Genomic DNA, 15,705 nt, shown 5'->3' with positions numbered 1-15,705 from the left:
GAAAGCATCTTTTCCTATACTCAAAAGGAAACAAGGGCCAGAAAAAGATCAACGATCATGTCACTTCTGATGACCTACAGGGACTATCACACAAAATGAACAAGGAAATCTGTCAACAGTCCCCTTAATTTGCTTAGTTCACAGGTTACAAATGCCCAGAGTCATTTCTGATCATCACACACACGTTTTGCTGCATGTACATAAACACACACATCACCACTTCTTGGCATATACTTAAGACTGAGACACACGTTTCGTATTCTATGGGAAGGGACCATAGCTTAGAAGTGAAGCACATGCTTTTCATGCAGAAGGTCTAGATTCAATACCTCACATTTCCAATGTTAAAAGTCAAAAAGTAGGTGATTCAGTGGCAGGGGAAATCTCTGCCTAAGACACTACCAATCAGAGCACACAGCACAAGGCGTCAGGGACAAAAGTATCACCTGGTGTGAGGTAGTTTCCTACCTATTAGTAGCAGTGATTATAAAATGTAATAATTCTTATATCAAATATAAATCCATGTTCTTTCATGTAGGAAGTTTGTAACATGTCAAGTGGCTCCATGTGAGAACATTTTTTCCAGGCAGCAAGAATGAAGTATCCACTTGCTAATCACCCCTGTGAATACCCCACCAGCAAATACCCACTTGATGGCAGCAATGGAATATCTATCCTTGTACATAATGCTGCTACTCAAATTGTCTTCCCAATGGAATGGGATGCACAGAGAGAATTACCATTTGTATTTAACGTCATGCAGGCATTTAAAACTTCCTAGCCATGAGGCTGAACTGACCAAAATGTGAGGTATTAAACCCTGTAAGGTGGCACAAGCCAATAATAGGATGCATACTTTTGTATAAGATCTTAGGCAACTCCAGCTAAAAATCTAATGTATCCCTACAGACAGGAATTGTGGCTTGTCACACACTTGACAATCTGCTTTCCCATTTCCAGACACTAGTTTTATTGCGGCCAAGTGGATCACCATTCATGATGGGTGGGCTGGGTTTGACTTGCGAAGTCTTTCATTGTACAGCCTGGTAACAGACAGCAGTAGAATAGATGGCTTGCTGATCTTAGTTTCATTTGAGTTGGACTAACTATGCTACTAAAGATGTTTCAGTAAAATAATGGAACGAGCCGAACAGAGAAACATGCAAATGCAACAAAGATACGAAGGAAATTGGGATCATTCATATTTACCTAGACTTGACACTTTGCAGTTACGTCTACAGGCCAGATCTGAAGGTGCTTCTACTAAATAGAGGTAGAGTGGTGCTGAACTGCAGACAAAAAGATATAGAAGGGAACCCCATCACCAGCAATCCCAAGCTGGGCAGACCTTGTCCAGCAAAGAGGAACAATTCCTGATATGTACCATCTGTATAGACGGTATTCCATCAGTGGGCTGCTACCATGTTTACTAGAAATACATGTTCCAGGGAAATGCACTGATCCCAGATTTTCAACATCAGCATGGCAATGTGAAAACTAATTATGGCCAAAAATCTTGCTTCATCTCAAAAGCATCCTATACCTTCCACCTAAACATTAAGTCGCACTAAGATGGCAAAACCAGTCTAGTTTCTGTTGTTCATGTTTATGTACAGATACACACTTCTTCTTCACTTTGGGTGATAGCTCATTTGCTAGCTATTTTCAGGGCTGTGTGTAGCCCATGCATCCATGGAATCATCAGCTTCCTGTCCTCACCAGAATGTGTGCATGAAAATAGACCAGCTGTTTTTCATATGATCTGCTGCTGATACATACACAATGTGCTGTCAACTACACCATAATGTAGTATTGGTCACCCTTTTTCTGTACACTGCTTCATTTTGGGGGAGTTGTGTAGACATCTGTCATTAAAGAAGACAAAAATTCCACAACTAGTTTAAAGAGCCATCTCCTTCTTGGCAACTTCCTTTTCAAATGTATTTTCACTGTAGACATCATGCTAATTGATCTGATGTGCAACTGATCGTTTCATAATGCTAGAACTCAGCTACTTAAGTCCCCATGACCTCATCTTTTGCTATAGTGCAACTAATGTACAAACATCTTTACAGAAATAATGGTATATAATCCATGTCATTTCAGCAAAACAAAAGCCTGCAACCTCCAGACAAAGAACCATGTAAGAACTGAAAATGAGTAGAGACTGCATGCTACTGATGGTGGTAGGTAGAACAAGGAAATTCTTGTATATGAAGCAGCAGGAGGGGAGGATGCTACCCGGTTATTCCCACATGTTTTGCTGTATTTTAAAACATTAGCATCATTTCCCCCCCTTGGTTCTTCAGTATTTCAAAAGCCTCAAATCCAACTTTTTCTAATAAAAAGTTAAAGGTATATTCATAAAGAATGGACAAGGTTTTCTATAATATTTGTGCTGCAGACAGGACAGGCCTTAGTAGACTATGCCCTGCCGTTTCTTAATTATGTCTACTGATTTCATCTGGAAGAATGTTAACTGCGCAGTGGCTTCTCTTACTTTGCATACTTCTGCTTCTGAAAGTCACTGCAGCCATAATACATTGATCTATAAATCTCTGCTCTTCCCTTCAAAGCCTTAACCATACATCCGCCGTGACATTAACTATTCTTACTAACCAAACACCCTTTTAACTCTGGTCTTGCAAAACTGCTTCAACCCCTGCTTAACAGGGAATCTCATTGGCCTCATTTTAACAATGGTTAAGGCCTCATTTTAACAATGGTTAAGGTTGATGAAGACATTGTGGCAACTAACTTTTGGTACGTAAACAGAAGTTTCATTGATATGTCTTAGCACTGGTGTCACTGAATGTATTCCTGAATCATCTGGAGTCAGCAGGATGGAGAGTGAAATAGACACCCCAAAACAGTCAGTTAAATGTTAATACAACCAAGCTCTCCAGAAAGAGAAAGCACCCTGCGTGAAGAGGTTGAAGTTTTGTGATTGGCAGCTCCAGCTTCCATTTAGGGCTTACTCATGAGTGCTTTTGCAAGTGATGTATCTGAACAATTCCACCAATCTTCATTGTTGTTTGCTAGTTCACTTTTAGAAACAGTAATTATTTTACGACTTAGTTATTAAATTTCTATACAGCCCTTCATCCAAAGATCACAAAGGAGTTTATGGTGAAGTTTTGGTGGTTGCTTTTTGTCTTACGTTATCTAAACCAGGGTTGGGGGACCTCTGGCCCTCCTGTGTCCCCAACTCCCATTAGCTCCAGCCAGCATGGCCTATTGCCAAGAATGACAGGCACATTAGTCAAACATCCGGAGGGCCACAGGTTCCCCATCCAATCTTATTCCAATCCCAACCAGTCATTACCTATATCCAGAGAAATCATTCTCAAAATCATTCCATAATTCCCCAACAAATCCCTTATGCTCTTATTTTTCATTTCACTTACTGTGTCTTTCTCATTATTCATATTAGTGGGGCATTTATTATTGTGAGGCAGGACCATAGCTCATTGGAAGAGCAGCTCCTTTAATGGAAAATGTCCCAGGTTCCATTTCCGGGTAGGGGTCAGAGAGAGCCTTAAAGTCAGAAACGCTGGACAGCCACTGCCAATCAGTACTAAGCTAGATAAACCAATGGCCTAATTCAGTGCAAGGCAGCTTCCTGTGTTCCTATACTGAAGTCACTTGCCTTCACCCCTGACTCCCTCACTGTGACCCAAGTTGTACATGCATTTAAGTTCAGCATTAAAAAAAGAGAGAAAACATTATATGTGTTTGGGTAGTACTGTACTCTTCCTGTGTGTACTTTGTTATGTGTGAGTGTGCCCTTTCAGATATTCAGAGGTGGTGCAAGGACTTGCATAGAGGTCTTCATCCCCATGTCCCTACTCTCCTCTCCCCTCCCAAAAAGTGGGTCTGAAGGGAGTTTGAATGTGCTTACCAAGCCCCATTCAGACCTTCCACTTCACACAAGAAGGTTGTGAGTGGAGCAAGCAAGGACATTGGTGCAGGATAAGTATGCACATGTCCCCTTCTCACCTGTACCTGTTTTTTGAGCACCTGAAGCCTATGATGTCATAATTGTAGACAAGCAGTATACTTCCATGCTTCAGGAAAATGTCATCCTCTCTGTCAAGGAAAAAGTAGGAGGGTGCAAAGTTCACATTGCCCCAAGGCAGCGACTGGGAGGAGTGGCAAAAATGCCAAATTCAGTTCAAATCCACCCCACAACTTTAAAGGGGGCCTAGCAAAACAACCCCTGCACCTATCTGTATGAAATTTGGCAAGCTTTATCTGCTTAGTGGGGATGCGGGTGGCACTGTGGGTAAAACCACAGAGCCTAGGACTTGCAGATCAGAAGGTCGGTGGTTCGAATCCCCGTGGCGGGGTGAGCTCCCGTCATTCGGTCCCAGCTCCTGCCCACCTAGCAGTTCAAAAGCACCCCTAAGTGCAAGTAGATAAATAGATACCGCTTTATATCGGGAAGGTAACGGCGTTTCCGTGTGCTGCGCTGGTGCTGGCTCGCCAGCTGCAGCTTCGTCACGCTGGCCACATGACCCGGAAGTGTCCTCGGACGGCGCCGGCTCACGGCCTCTAGAGCGAGATGAGAACGCAACCCTAGAGTCGGACACGAATGGCCCGTATGGGCAGGGGTACCTTTACCTTTACCTATCTACTTAGAAGATGCTAACTTCATCTAATTGTAAAGAGGGGGCAAAGAGCTAGTTGTTGATTACCCCAGCCTGTTCACTGGAAAGCTTTAGATTTTCTGCAGCAAGGCTCTGCTTTAGACCCAAATCCAAGCTGGGATTCTCTGAAGTGGTACAAGGCAAACCAACCTGCTTTGTACATCACCAAGTATTTTCTTCTGAGCACAGCCCTCAATCTTATTGAGTGTAAATGACATACCTAAGTACCACACACTCTAACTTTACACATTCAGATGATGTTGATCTAAATTCACAGTAACTCTCCAGGAAATGTTTTAAGGTCATAGAAGAACTCTGCTCAGGGTATCATAGGACTGAAAAGGGCAAGTTAAGTATTGGAGAAATTAATGAAAATAAAACTTTACGGTCCAGTCATGCTATTACACAGATACATGGCACAGAAACTTTTAGAATTTCATGTACAGTTCAGGCAACTTATCTAGAAAACGTGTATTGTTAGATAGAAAGGAACAGAGAAGGAACTGTAATGATGTAATGGGATGATGCATCTCCCTTAGGTCATAGGGTTACCCAAATGTCCCCGGTTCCCGGGGACAGTCCCTGGATTTGCAAATCTGTCCCCGGACAAATTCCGTCCCTGGAATGTCCCCAAGATTTGCAAATCTGTCCCCGGGAAACGTGGCAGCGGCATCCTCAGCAGCCCGGAGCCAGCCTGGTAGCGCAGTTGGCTCTGGCTGGCTTCAGGAGTTGCTCACTGCCACTGCCAAAGGGGAACTGGGGACGTCCAGCGGTACAGATCTCCTGCCCCCTTCCCCCTTTGTTTTGACAGATCGGGGGAGGCTTGGGAGTTGTGGGCAAGTGGCCGTTGCCCTCCTGTGCATTTCTGTTTCACAGGGTGTGAAAGAAGGGCTTTGCACCTTGTGTAGCAGAGAAACCACGCACCTTGTGCATTCCTCCTGGGCAACGGCTGCCCGCCCGTGACTCCAGAGCCTCCCCCGATCTGTCAAAACAAAGGGGGAAGGGGTCAGGAGATCGGGGAAGGCTTGGGAGTCACGGGTGGGCAGCACGCCATTGCCCAGTTTTTTTAAAACTCTGCGCATTTATGTTTCACAGGGTGCGAAAGAAGGGCTTTGCACCTTTATACAATATGCATGTGTGCTTGGGCCAAGGGTCTTTTGCCTCACCATGCCCACTACTAGCTCACTGTTGCTACTCAGCTTCAAAAAAAAAAGAGGGGGGAAAAGGTGTCCCCGGATTCATTGAAAAAAAACTGGTAACCATACCTTGGGAAGAAGTTGTAAAACATTTGTGGCCTTATAGTTTATAAAGTGGGGAGGAGGGAAGTAAATGGAATCACTTAATTTGGTTTAATTCAATTCAGTGTTGGACTTTGTTCCTTATCTTTAATGTTATGTTTAAGTGACTTCATTTTATATCACTTTGATATTTTTTGAGTTGACAGTTTATAAAAATTATTTAAAATAAATCATTGTAATTTCTAAAAAATTGTGAATACTATAGAGAAGTAGAAACTTGTGAATTGTTTTTCTTCTCTCTCACTACTAGAAATTGACATCACCCAACAAAGTTGACTAGAAGTAGATTCAGGACAGACATAGGGATACTTTTAGTTAACATGTATCGGCTACTAATTTAAACAGTTTGAAAAAAAGACTTTGGACGAATTCATATCCTTTCTGAACCACTGAATCAATATCCTAAATATATCTGTACCATAAATGTATTGAAATGTCTGTTTTATTTTCAGTCTCTTTCCCCAAACTGAATTGCCCACCTTTGTTAAACTGAGTTGATAATTTCTGTGACTTAGTCACTAAAGATCCTACCGTATTGTCAATAGGTAGTTCAATGGAGAACAAAAATTCTACCTTACTGCAAGTATATATCCATGGTTTGTATCCAATGAAGTCATCCCATTTGTCCAAGGACTTCTCTATGCAGAAGAAAAACTGCTCTCCTTCTCCTCTTCTGGCACATCATCTCCAAATCTGCTCTGGAGGGTTGGGGGAACCCCCCAGAAGAGATTTGAGGGTGGAGGAACTGACAGGGAGAAGAGAGGAAATTCTGTTGCACAGACAGGATTCCTCGCACTGACACAATGACTTTCCCCTGTATATTGCCTCTGTACTTACACTAAATCTCCTGACATTTTATTGCTCTTTCGTCACAGAATAATTGCACTAGTTACACCGCAATTTATCCCCACTCTAAATCATGGTCCATCCTGAGTAATACAGGGTGAGATCCAATGTGAGTGTCCACTTACACATTCCCCTGAAGCCCTTTGCACACACCCCAAATCAGATATCATTGAGGGAGAATGAAGGGCACTGGAGAGAGGACAAAGAAACCAGATTGTTGGGATCTGCAGGGAAGAAGTCCATTTCCATTCCACAAGCAGGCATTATCACTGAATGTTTGGTGCCAACCATGTTTATTTTGGCCATGTCTGATTAATTACTCCACTACAGTCAGTAGTCTCCAAACAGAGTGAGTATCAAGACTGAAGTATCTGATTTGGATGTAAAGAAGAAACAGCTTGGTGCTGTTATACTGCTCTAAACACCATCTTTCTCCATCTGAAAGAACTTTACAGGAAATGGCCTAGGAAAGCAAATGAGCAGCTGCTCATTACTCAAGACATCCTTGAAACATTAACTTCCAAACACAGGACCCCACTTTTCAATGCCTTGTCAGCCAGGACAGGAATGACTTTAATTGACAAGAGACATCCCATATATCTGAGAGGATGCAGTGCATACTGAACCTCAAATATTGCGCATTCTCAATTGTGTACATAAGAGAATCCTTCAATGCAAACTGAAAGTTGTATACACAATAGCAGCAAATGTGTGTAGAAACGCATAGTTCCTGGGTAGGCAAAGCTCAGATTCACACATCTATTTGCTAACTGGAATTTTCGGCCAAATCACACACTACAGAAAGCATCAGTGTTCCCTTTGATGCTTTTATTGCAGCAATAGTCTCCCTTCCCAGTCATTCAGGTCTTCCATAAACCAGTCACATCAAACACAGGGTAACTTGTGGGCATTGTTACTCATGAATGCCTGGGTTGCAGTCCTAGGTCAGCCATTTATTATATGCAACCATGAGACTGACAGTAAGATTTCAGAACCCTAGGAGGATATCCTAACTCCTGAAGCTTTCTAGAAACAAACAATCAAACTAACTTGCCTGCCCACCATGTAGAAAGGGGGGCATTTATGCCTCCAAAAGTTGAATGACAATAACGTTCTCTCACAATCTATAGCCAGAGTATCCATTTTTATACTAGTATAAGTATTGGTTCCTAGTGTGTCCTACTACACGCAGCAGTCCAAGCAACTAGAGAAGAAAGATCCAAAATGATCAAGGGCTCCAAGAGTCCCAGATCTTCCTTGAAATATGTGAATCAGCATTTACTGAACCAATATTTGGGAAATTTCCAAAATAACCTATTCCATCCATTCTTAAGGAAATCAGCCCTGAGTGCTCACTGGAAGGACAGATCCTGAAGCTGAGGCTCCAATACTTTGGCCACCTCATGAGAAGAGAAGACTCCCTGGAAAAGACCCTGATGTTGGGAAAGTTGGAGGGCACAAGGAGAAGGGGACGACAGAGGACGAGATGGTTGGACACTGTTCTCGAAGCTACAAACATGAGTCTGACCAAACTGCGGGAGGCGGTGGAAGACAGGAGTGCCTGGCGTGCTCTGGTCCATGGGGTCTCGAAGAGTCAGACACAACTAAACGACTAAACAACAACCAAGACCTCTAATTCCATGAACGTAATTCTATGTCACAACCTTTTAGCACATTTTCTTTTTTTATGACTAAGGCATTTTTAAAGACACTTGTCCTATGCTCCACGTCACTGCCCCAATGCCTGGTTGGCTCCATCAGAAGAAACACTGTTCTTTACACAGCCAGATTTGGTAATAAACAAATTAGTCTGTTGTTTTGCTCACTACTGGTCCTGTGTTACACAGCAGAAGCAAATGATCAGAGCATCACCATGCCCTTAAAGTGCTTTTCTACACACTTTGCTCTCTTCCACTTCCCATTAAAATAGCAATTGACTGCTAATTCCTCTCCCACCCCCAGTCATTCACTCCCCAGAGCAAAAATTCTCAAACTCAGCAAGACTACATTATTATCAACTAGAAAGATGTCAAGGTGAGGTATTTAGAATAGAATTAGGGTATGAAGCAGCTGGAGGAGGGGTGGGGAATCTATCTTTGGACTCCATCAGTGGTAGCCAGCATGGGCAATGTTCAGGGATGATGAGTTGTTTTCCAGTAACATCTGGAGGGCACCAGGTTCCCTACCCCTGAGCTACAGAAATCCTTGACCTTCATGATACCTCTTCTCCCTTACCATCAACTAGGCTGATATAACAGAATAATTATTTCTCTTGTCCTAGAGTACTGAATATGAAAAAGCATAACGCTCCCAAATCCATTCTGTATTCAGTTAACAACTGAGATGGTTCTCAGATCCCCCAATCCTTGGTGCCCAGAACAGGAAGTAAGAGAAATGCACTATATTGCTAGTGTTCAATATATCACTGACTGGTGGCTACTGGATAAAACAGCTCAAGTGCAACCAGAATCTAACCTGCGGTAGCCTTTCATTTTACACTGGTTCATTTTTTAAACTGTTCCAATTAGATTTGCAGTCCCAATTTCAGAAACGCACACCAAGCAGACTAAAAATCTACCTCCAGCACGCAAGGCTGGATTGAAAGCAGAAACTGATATGCAAGCTATGCAAGACAGCTTGGTGTGCACATCTGAGCTTCTTGTCTTTGCATCCTGACCTAAGCAGTGAAAGAGGTCCAAGTGATCAGAAAAACACAGAAAGTTAATGTAGGAAAACAAATATGGCACTTTCTTGCATTTACATTTTCTCAGAAGCTCAGGTGCCACAGACGAAGGTCCCAGAGATTAAATTCTGACTGGCTGTAAATGGAGGGCTGTGTGCACCAAAATCAAAATTCTGTACTCAGAAAATCTAAATTTAGCTAATTATAAATTATTCATGCTTACATATACTTGCTTATCTTGCATAATTCATTTTGGTTCCATTATTAATGAGGAACAAGAATCTACACAGGGCATCAAAACCCTACCCTTCTAACCAGTGGGAATCCTATTCACATGTCCCCACTCCTCTACTTAAGATGTAGTAGACATGTCTGTACACATCTTCACTCCCACTTTAAACCATGAAAGCAGAGTGCCTCAGGATGCTGCCTTCTGGGCAGAATATTTAAAATCTACCTCTGTGCAGGATTACAGCATTCACTAAGCCCTGAATACATCTAAGTGTTGCCCCAAAGGAGACTGCAGTGTGGATGCATTAGAGATACCTCGGGTTACATACGCTTCAGGTTACAGACTCCGCTAACCCAGAAACAGTACCTCGGGTCAAGAACTTTGCTTCAGGAGCAATATCAGGAGCATATCAACCATATGTCAGGAGTGCTCTGATGGTGTTTCCTGCTTGGCAGGGGATTGGACTCGATGGCCCTTGTGGTCTCTTCCAACTCTATGATTCTATGATATGATTCTAGGATGGGAACAGAAATTGTGCAGCGGCAACAGGAGGCCCCATTACCTAAAGTGGTGCTTCAGGTTAAGAACAATTTCAGGTTAAGAACAGACCTCCGGAATGAATTAAGTTCTTAACCCGAGATACCACTGTATGTACAACAAAAGCCTGAATATTAGCCAGAGGTGGGGAACATTTTTTCCGTCCAAGGTCCACATTCCCTTCTAGACAACTTTCCAGAAGCCATGTGCCACTGTTGGGGACGCCCAGAAGGAAAAAGCAGGCAAAGCAATGCATGTGAACTTTTTACCTTTGTATACTAAGCTAATTTCTTCACATCCACATATCCCTTACTATGTTCCAGCCAGAGAAGCAAGGAGCATGATCAAAAACATTCCAGCCAGGCAAAAGTACTCAAATGAGAGTGCAAACAGGACTGGTGGCTCAGGAGGGAGTGTGGCCTGGAGAGAGTCCCGAGTGCTAGTTAGAGAGGCCTGGAGGGCCACATGCCCAATAAAAGCTGTAAATGGATGCAGCCTATAACTGCAGACACCCCTGACATTAAGTTGCCAACATGTAAGTAATTTCACACACAAGGTTGATTTCTTACCAAAAGACCCTCCATTATTTGGATAAGCACTTTTAAGGCCACCTTATTAGTATTACCTGCTTGTTTGATATACTCTTCAAGTATGAAAACTGGCATACCTTATGCGCTCATTCTCCTCTGCCTCTAAAGATCAGTTAGTTGGATCACTCTCTTGTGATTCAAAACCCCAGATCAGGAAGCATCAGAAGGCAAACTCCTCACATTGTTAGGATGTCCAAAATGGGATCCATAAAGCTCACACAATCTTCTCGGGTTCAAATGCAGTACTGACACTATGTAATGCAGATGTCGAACCTGTGCAGCTGGACAACTTCCACAATCCCTCACCACTGGCTAAAAACCCAACAACAGCTAGAGGGCTACAGTTTTCCATCCCTGATCTAGTGCTAATTGTAACCGATTTCTCATGATCCAATGTTCTAAAGCGGCCTTCCCTAACCTTGTTCCCAAATGTTGTAGTCCAACAACTTCCATCGTCCCATCAGCTGGGCAACTGTCAAGGATGAGGAAATCAGTAGTCCAATAACATCTTGGGGGGAAAGGTTGGAGAAGACACTTTACAGAGCACAAGGCTCTAAAGCTAAGGGAAGAACAATGTTAGTCTTTCTTACATGTTGGATCCAATCTAGTCTTCACCAACTTGGTGCATGCCAAATGTTTTGGACTGAAACTTCCATCAGTCCAAAATAGCTGGAGGTCACAAAGTTAGCGAAGTTTGGTCTAACCATGGATCCCCATGGACCACCAACTTCTTTTAAATTTTCAAAGCAAAAGTACATACTTAAGAGTATCTTTAAATTAGGGCATAACTAACCTGTGCAACAAGTGCCCTGCTGGTTGACCAAGGTCTACACACTCCCAGCTTTCTTTCCAATAACCCAAAAAGCAGCAGGTACAAGGAGATTTGCCAGAAAATAATCAGTGGTCTATGACCACTCACAGATCACAGCCTACTTTTTATCGTCTTAGTTTTAACAAATTACCTAAAACAGAATAACTCGAGACACTAACTTATGTCCATACCTCTACATTTTACCAATTGCTAAACTTAAAATTGTATTAGATGAGACACTTTAGATAAGCTTCCATTGATAATAGCTTTCAACCAATCTATTTTCCTTTACAACCTAACAAAACAGGAACAGGAGGTATCCAACTAAGTTATACCCAAGTCCATTGATCTGGAGTCAACTCAGAGTTGGATACCATCCTACGAATACAGAGAAAGTTCTTTGTAGCCCTTGTTGTGAAAAGGTAACGTTAACATCTAGAACTATACACTGGTTTGTGAATTCTATGGGGATCAAATTGATACTTCTTTTAATTAAGAATAGGTGTTTTTCCCAGTCCTCCTTCAGACACTACACTGAAGTGTAAGCAATTGCTATTTCTCAAATATTCAGAGACAGAATGTAGAAGTAAGAGTTGGCATACAACTACAAACCATCTCTTATTGAGGTGCAGAAATATTTTATATTGTTTGGTGTATCTTATATACATTTTATAATGAAATGCTTAGCTTGAAGATTTAGAACCTTAAACACTGATCTACCAATCCACTTTCGGTTGTGTCAGTTATATTTTTTTAATTGGTTGTACATTATTTTTAAATATTTTCCTGTTTGTAATCATTTTCTTATGAAAATTAACTAATGCTAAAGAGCAATGGCTAAGCACTTTTCAGTCCCATTGATTTCTGAGAAAAAATACGTATGCTCTTCACTCCCCCTTAATGAAAGTCTATTAATGAGACTTAACTTTTGCTGGATCACGCTCTTAATATACTGAATGGCAAACTTGGTGTGCAGTTCAAGATAAGCAAAGAACTTCAAAAATATTCTTACCATAGAATGCATAGTTATAAAGAAGCAGGTTCAGTATTTAAATACTTTTCTCTCTGCTTGGTATGCTTAGAGTTAAATCGATTTTTTTCATATTCTTATATGCCATAGCCCAAGCCAACTTAAGCAGCAGGAATTCAGTATGTTAAGAAAAATGTACAGTTTACCTTTCAGACAAAGATGTCCCTCTAACCAATCCAGAGGGGCTGACCAATCCTGTGAAGAAATAACTCACTATTATGGAGCAGCCATTAGAGCATCCCCCAGCATCACAAATGAACTGCAATTAAAAGATACTGGAGTAAACAATAAGAGGGAAAGTACAAACAACTGTGTAGTTTTAATTCAAAGTGAATCAACTCAATTCACCTGAACGATCCTCTAAGAAAAAAATCATTAAAGGAATACTGTAAATATAGCAGACTGCATTTCAAGTGTGAACATCTAAATCAGCTGCGGCATTCGCACCATCAGAGTAGACTGCAATCCTACACACACTTACTTGGAAGTAAGTTCCACTGAACTTTACAGGATTTACTTCCAAGGAGTCATGCACAGGATTGTGCTGATGATGGTCCTAATTACTCAGATTTTGATAAAGGATGTGTAACCACCTCTTTCCATTTCTTTATTTAAAAGGTCTTTTTTCTTTCTGTACTTAAAAGACAATTGAGGGGAAATTCAAATACAGTGGTGCCTCGCAAGACGAAATTAATCCGTTCCGCGAGAGTCTTCGTCTAGCGGTTTTTTCGTCTTGCGAAGCAACCCTATTAGCAGCTTAACGGATTAGCGCTATTAGCGGTTTAGCGGCTATTAAAGGCTTATCGGCTTATCGGATTAGCTGCTAAAAGGCTACTAAAGGCTTAGCGGATTAGATAAAGGGGGGGAAAAGCGAAAAAAAAATCTCAAGACTCGCAAGACATTTTCGTCTTGCGAAGCAAGCCCATAGGGAAATTCGTCCTGCGAAGCAACTCAAAAACGGAAAACCCTTTCGTCTAGCGGGTTTTCCGTCTTGCGAGGCATTCGTCTTGTGGGGCACCACTGTAACTTGCCAAAACCCAGACAGTTGTGACAAAAATTTAAACTGTGCCTGTTGATACCAAGCTGTGTTCTAATATGCTCCATCATTACTCAAGCAGATCTGTTGTATCACTTGCCAGAATTCAATATCCTCACAATATCTGAATCACTTAAAATCTAAGTATGACTATCTCTTCACATTCAATGACCTTCCTATATATATTCCATGCAGGAAAAGGCATGATCAAATGATGAGCATCTGCTTATGTTTCTAGGTATGCACACAACACCAAGTGTGCATTTTCACATGATTGCATTGATTTTAATACAGAAAAGTGATGTCCTGGACCATATAGAAAGCCACGTGTGAAGCAGCCCTTTGAGCCAGTACTTTAATTTACCCAACAGAAATATCCACATTTATTATTAGGAACAATGGGTGGTATCCAACTAGTCATACTTGGTAGGCTCACTGAAATCAACAGACTTAAGTTAACTTAAGTCCATTGATTTAAATGGGTCTGTTCTCAGTACTACTAAGTTAGATACCATCCAATAGCTTGACCGCTCAACTATTTGCAGATTTAAAAAAAGGAAATCAGAAATCAACTAAAAGTGACATTAAATGACAAGTTTGAATTAGTACTCAGCCATCCTGGAAGTCATAGCACTTTGGGTAAAAGCGAGTTAGTAAGAGATATACCAGTTACCTAAGGACTTAGAAGGCTATAATATAATGAGAAAAGCCTAAAAAAAGTAAACCCAGCTCCCTAGAATTACAATTTAGTTTGACCTCTTAAAATCCCTTACCTGTTTAAGTGTTTTAAACAGCAGTTTGCCTTGGGAACACATAATTTGTGGAACACAATCGTTGCATCCGTGTGTTGATAAGCACCTGCTGCCTAGCAATCATCCTGCGTGAATACAGGACAGTGCTAGTGTTCTTTATCCACAATAGGTTAAATATTTCAAGGCAACCAGAGCAAGCTTGTATTTCAAGATGTCTTCCATCTGCATGTCAAATGGCAACTAGTTAATTCTAAGACAGAATGGCAAACATATGCGGTTTCTGCAGCCACGGTGCAGGTGCAGCACTGTTCGCTTCCTCTTGACCTCTGGTGGTGTGACGTCAACCGTGCCCCGAAGTCTCCTGCAGCAAAGAGTTGTACTCCTGCACAGTGGGAACAGCTTTCCAAAGCTCAAGGTCCCCAAATGCAGGGACACATTTTTCAAAGTGTCACCACTTTTTTTCCTCCTCTCATCATCTGTACTACAAACTACAAGTTTGCAGTGGTACCTAGGAAACGATCAAGGTTGCATGCACATCCAAGGTGTGTAGACAATTTGCTTCAAAACTGGTCAAGAGCACCAATACCAATGGTACAGGTTTTAATGACAGCATTCTAGCTCTCAGGAACTCTTCATCCATTCAGAACTACACCCAGGACTGCACAGCTCTGGTGAAAAGCCCCTGGATGCGGAGGAGCTCTTTCAAGCTGTCTGGAAACGCGCTATCACTTAAATTTTTTTGAGTTACTTTTTCTTTTTTTCAATTTGGTGGAAAGGTTTCTATGCGCAAGATGCAAAGCAATTTCAAACTTTCTTCAAACTAAAATCAGAACTAAGGCCAAACAAGTTAGGTGAACAAAACAAATCAAGAACTTAAAATTCAGGAACTCCAGCTCTTCAAAATCAATGAAGTCCCAGATTTGTACACTGTTCTGAGACTTAAAGATGCTTTCCCTGCTTCTTGCATGCCAGCAACAGCACCATTTCCTCGTAAAGATGAGGAGATAGCAGCCATTGATCCCCATTCACTGTAAACAATGGGACACAGCAACACAACAGACTAGATTCTTCAGATCTGATACAACAGGATGGTCAATATCAATGCGTAGGTCTCCCTGCTTCTTGTCTGAGACCCACAACTATCAGATCGAGGAGGAGGAGGAGGAGCGGCGGCAGTGGCAGCAGCAGCAAAATACCCCCACAGCTGCAAACAAAGGGGTCAAAGGTTTGTTGTCAATTCA

General features: G+C 41.8%; 1 long non-coding RNA gene across 1 annotated transcript in view; it reads right to left on the bottom strand.

Moving 5' to 3' along the window:
• Positions 1–15,599, bottom strand: part of LOC308479218 — a 24,606-nt gene extending 9,007 nt beyond the window's left edge. Inside the window, exons 1-5 of the long non-coding RNA XR_013987556.1 lie at positions 14,486–15,599; positions 12,823–12,871; positions 6,521–7,256; positions 4,000–4,089; positions 1,210–1,289 (exon numbers count right to left, since the gene is read on the bottom strand). This is a non-coding gene — a long non-coding RNA (uncharacterized lncRNA). The remainder of the gene's footprint in view (positions 1–1,209; positions 1,290–3,999; positions 4,090–6,520; positions 7,257–12,822; positions 12,872–14,485) is intronic.
• Between the last annotated feature and the right edge of the window lie 106 nt (positions 15,600–15,705).

This window comes from Podarcis pityusensis (genome assembly GCF_964106645.2).
Source record: "Podarcis pityusensis genome assembly, chromosome: 6".
NCBI classification, from domain to species: domain Eukaryota; kingdom Metazoa; phylum Chordata; class Lepidosauria; order Squamata; family Lacertidae; genus Podarcis; species Podarcis pityusensis.
This window is presented reverse-complemented; position numbering and strand designations above follow the sequence as displayed.